We start from the raw sequence: 5,313 nt of genomic DNA, 5'->3' as shown, positions 1-5,313 counted from the left end.
CCCCCACACACCCCAGTCGCCCGCGGCACCGCGACGAGATAAGGCAAAACTACTACACTCCCCTCCCCCCCCTTTCTCTCCCCACACACACTCCCCCCCTCTCCAGAAATATTAATATCACCAAGATAACCACACCGGATCCAAGCACCGCAACACAACAAGCCACCACCCCCCCCCAACATTGGCACAGCAGTGTGAAGTCGTCTAAGTTTCAGTATGGTGGAGCTGCTATTTTGCCTTTAGGGGAAGGAACAAAATGGAATCCAATTCTAGCCCCTTCCTGCAGTGCACAAGGGGCACCATCGCAGGATGTGGGAGGCATCAGAGAGGTGCATTAGGTGTTGAGGTGATATTAGCACTATGATAGGGAGAGAAGGTTTGCCCAATGGATTTCTCATTGATTGTTTTTTATAGGTAGGGGAGGAGGGTTTTCATAGGCAGAGGTGGAGGATATCTGGAGGGAATAAATTGCCAATCATGTATCTTCTGCATGATGGAACTTTATATGAGGGGTCAGGTGGGGGTGGTTGGCCTGGTTAGACCCGAATCGCGTAAAGAGCCCAGGAAAGAGGGGGAAAATGAGATTTTCTTCTTTTTGGGGGATGCTGTTATCATCGTATGGTATCTCAAGAAGTCGCCTAAAAGATTGTGAAAAGTTTGTGATTTTGAGTTGTTTTTAAAGTTAGAGGAAACTTGTGGTTTTTTCTTCCGCCTGGGAGTTTATGCGCTGTCGGCTTGAACTGAGTGACATCGAATGACCATCAACAGAGGTTTATGAGAGACTGAAAGCATGCTACCCACCAGCCAGGGCAGGCTTTTTACTAGCCAGGCCAGTTTGCAGGTTTTCTTTGATAATGTTGATCTTTAACTCCATGTCACAGTGCGTACTTGGAGAGGAGAAGGACTTGTACTTTGGTTAAAGGTGTGCATATAGGTGCCCACAAAAATGTAGATTAAAAACACAACTAGGCTTCTTCAGCTCCAGCCCTTGGCACGCCTTGCTAGGTCTAACAATATCTGTCTTAGAAAGATCATTTTTTTTAAATCTCACGGTAGGCAGCCCCTTTTATCTTACGAAGACTCAACAGCACTTAATATCAGTGCGCGCATCTAGGGTGACAGATGTTGTCCCGATTTAATTAGGGATGGTTGTCCTGATATGTTGAGGCGTTTTAGTATATGAGTGGTTCCTATTACCCCCACCCCCATTCCTAATTTTTCACACTTTTGTTTTATCTGATCACCCTAGTTGCATACCGCATTCTGTATGTCCCACAGCTTGTCTTATCCTGTTGCTGGGAACTTCTGTTTTGGTTTCTTCTCTTCCCTGTTCTAGCTTTAGAGTAGTAGGTGGACGGGGAAGAGACGCTGAGGTATCATGCTAGTCCCATCCCCTGCACTCAAGGCAGGGACTAGACAGACTGAAGGTATTTTCTAGGCCCAATTCCTCTGAGAGCTGCGTTTTGTTAACCTGCTCTTAACAATCCATTACTCATTGATGTGAGGAGATTCCCACCTCTTAGGCATTGTATTCCAGGGTTTTAACACCTGACAGTAGGAAGTTTTTCCTAATGTCCAACCATAAACCTCCCTGATGCGCAATTTAAAACCTATTTGCATGGGGCTTAAAGATTTTACCTACGGGTAAACCCCAACAGTATTCAAAATAGACTCAATAGATCATAGAGTCAGAGGGACCAATTATGATGCAATGCTAGTCTTGACTCCTGCCAGCGAAGCAGGGCCACAGACCCTACACCATTCCACTTCTGTAAAAACAAACCACCAACCATGATCCGAGTTATTATAGAAAGTCCTCAATTGTGAATTTTGAAGACTGCAAAGCAGGAAGAATCCACCAGCAAGTGACCATGCCCCATGCTGCAGGGGAAAGTGGGCAAAAAACCTCCAGGGCTCTGCCAAATTGCCCCTGGAGGAAATTACCTTCTGACCCCAAATATGAGCGGATCAGCTTTAAACGCCTGAGCATGTGGGGCAGGAGACTCACACCAGCAGACTAGGTTCAGACCAAGAATTCTGCAGGTACGTTCCCATCCCATTCAACATCCTATTGCAGACCATTTTTGAGCGACCTAATACTTGTCTGATTTATCCGAGGACATATGCCAAATATTAAATCATTCCTTTCTCATATTTCACCCCTCTCACATACACTTAATCAAGCTTAGTCTGAGCAGATTATGTTTTTGCCCCATGCTCCCCTTGGAATGCTGATGTCTCAAACTTACTCCCTCTAATGGTTAAAACCTTCGTTCTAATTTCAAGTCTCTGAACTTCCTAGTGTCCAGTTTGTACCCATTGACCTTGTGTCTTAATTTATGCACTAAACTTAAATAATTCCTCCCCTCCCTAATGTTATATCCCCTTCGATATTTATTATAGGCAAGCAGTATCCCCTCGGAGGCTTTTTTGGCCGGCTAAAGAAGCAAGTCTCTTGGAGTTCCTTTCTAAGGCAGGTTTTCCATTCCTTCGGATCACTCTATGTAGCCCGCTCTCTGAACCCGTTCCAGTTTGAATTCATCTTCTTAACATGGGAGCCAGAACTTGCCCACACATTATTCCAGGTGGGTCTCACCAGCGCGTATACAACGGGTACTAACACTCCTTCTCTTGCTGGATATAACCTGCCTGATCGCTCCTAAAACCGCATTTCTATTTTTCAAGGGCCACTCTCGCATTGCGGGCTCATGTCATCCTGCGATCAATCCAAGTACCAAGGTCCCTCTTCCGTCCTCTGTTGTTTCCAGCTGATGGCTCCCCAATGTATTATCTAAATGTTCTTATTATGGATCCTAGCTGCATGACCTTGGCACTTTTCACTATTAAATTCATCCTAGTTACTTATTACTCCAGTTTACAAGGTCACCCCAGATCTTCCTTATAGTATCCCGGTCCTTCTCCGTGTTGCAACACCCCCAGTTTTGTGTCATCCGCAAATTTATTAGCACATCCCGCTCTTGTGGCAAGGTGTCAAGATAACAAAAAAGTTAATAAGATCCAGTCCAAACTGTCTTGAGGAACTTCCATAGTAACCTCCTTCCAGCTGTACAGTTCATCCCTTTCAGTACGACCCGTTGGAGTCTCCCTCTTTAACAACTTCCTAATCCACCTTTTTTCAATTTTACATATTCATCCCCATCTTTTTCCAATTTAAACTAACATCCATGTGGAACCATGTAAATGCCTTACTGAAATCGAGGTTATTAATCTACCACATTTCTTTTTTTTGTTAAAATAATCCGTCACCTTCCGTATAGAAGGAGATCAGGTTGTTTGCACGATCTACCTCTAGTAAAGGAAAAGAGGTTATAAGTTTTTTAGGGGGAACGTTCTATTTCACTAGGCTCCACTGCCTGGAGAAGAAAGGGCTTCGCTGGGGTTTATTCTTTTATAACTCTTCTGTTATGTGTGAGAACATTGCGCGCCAAAAAGAACGCATGCTTGCTTTTGTAGGAGCTTTCTTTTTAAGATTCCCTTTTTCTTAGCAGGCAACTTCCTAGGTATTTTTGTCTCCTTTTATTCCATATTGTCTTTATGGTTACTTATTGCCGCTCTCCCAATTCACACAGTGTCTGAGCACTTTCATGAGTTTGTAATGGCTTTTCTCCTCACAGCTTCCCTGGGAGGTTTGGAAGGTGTGGTGATCCCCATATATGCTTAAGTTTACTGATGCTGTCCAACCTTGACTTGCCAAGGTCACGGCAAAGGTCTGTGCACTTCACTGCTGAGCATCTGTCCTTTCCCTCCATTGGTTTACCGATGGATGATCTCTGCAACAGTTAGAGCCCGTCCTTAAGTTGGAAAAGTTGGACAAATTCCCTGCTGGTGGAATTCAGGCAGAACTGCCCAGTAAGCCATTGTCAATTTGTTTAGCAAATCCCTTTGGTTGTTTTAACAAGTTCTCTGTGAGGGGGGAATTCAAACATTGAGCCAGCCCCGCAGCCGATCAAAATCAATGTAACATAAGCACAGGTTCTGTCTTAGCCATCCTGTAGCATTGAATAGTGAAAACGAGACATGTGCTCCAGAATTCTATAGCCTGATTATTTAAAAAATAAATGAGAGACAAGGATCTCGTTCTCTATTCAGTTGTGTAGGTTTTAAAGTAATTTCTTTAGAACCTCGTTGATCTGTTCCTGATTACATTCTATACAGGGCTTTTTCCATAAGGGTTGGAAAGACCAGAAACTTGAATCCATCCAGCGGTTTATCTAGAACATAAGAATGGCCATACTGGGTCAGACCAATGGTCCAGTATCCTGTCTTCCGACAGTGGCCAATGCCAGGTGCTTCAGAGAGAATGACCAGGACAGTTAATCATCGAGTGATCCATCCCGTTGCCCACTCCCAGCTTCTGACAGTCAGAGGCTTTGGGACACCCACGATATAGGATTGCACCTTGACCCTCTGGGCTATTAGCCATTGGTGGACCTATTCTCTGTGAACGATGTTCTTTTCTGAACCCTGTTATCATTTTGGCCTTCACAACATCCCCTGGCAAGGAATTCCACAGGTTGACTGTGCCTTTGTGAAGAAATGCTTCCTTTTGTTTGTTTTAAACCTGCTGCCTGTTAGTTTCATTGGCTGTCCCCTGGTTCTTTTGTTATGTGAAGCCGTAAATAACACTTCCCTAGTCTTTCTCCACAGCAGTCATGGTTTCACAGAATTCTACCTTATCTCCTCTTAGTCGTCTTTTTTCCAAGCTGGAAAGTCCCAGTCTTATTAACCTCTCCTCACACGGAAGCTGTTCCATCCCCCTAATCATTTTTGTTGCCATTCTCAGTATCTTTTCCAAGTCTAACATAGCCTTTCTGAGCTGGGACGACCGGAACAGCAGGCAGTAGTCAAGGTGCAATGAGGCATTCACAGTGTAAAGCATCCAGGTGCACACACCTTGACTACTGCGTACACCTGGAAATTGCTTATCCTGCCCCAGTCGCTGTTGTTTCTGAGGCCCAGCTCCTCAGAGATAGTTAGATGTGTAACTCCTATTGGGTGCTTTCCAGATGCTTATGGACTGAACCTCCCAAACACGTCTATGGGACAGGGAAGTGCAGGGCCACCCAGAGGTGAGGGGCAAGTGGGGCAATTTGCCTCAGGCCCCCACGAGAGTTTTTTGGGGCCCCTGGAGTGGGGGTCCTTCACTAGCTCCAGGGGACCTGGAAAACTCTCGCAGGGCCTGGGTCTTCGGAGCTTCTCCCACTCTGGGTCTTTGGTGGCAATTCAGCGGCAGGGGGTCCTTTTAAAAAGTGGGAGCGTTATGTCCTCCCATTTTTTACTGGCCATAAAGGT

General features: G+C 45.2%; 1 protein-coding gene across 1 annotated transcript in view; it reads left to right on the top strand.

Moving 5' to 3' along the window:
• The window catches only part of LOC116815802 (C-X-C chemokine receptor type 2-like), a 24,088-nt gene that overhangs the window by 16,095 nt on the left and 2,680 nt on the right, over window positions 1–5,313 (top strand). The gene's annotated exons all lie outside the window — the stretch shown is intronic.

This window comes from Chelonoidis abingdonii, chromosome 10 (genome assembly GCF_003597395.2).
Source record: "Chelonoidis abingdonii isolate Lonesome George chromosome 10, CheloAbing_2.0, whole genome shotgun sequence".
Classification (NCBI taxonomy): Eukaryota; Metazoa; Chordata; order Testudines; family Testudinidae; genus Chelonoidis; species Chelonoidis abingdonii.
This window is presented reverse-complemented; position numbering and strand designations above follow the sequence as displayed.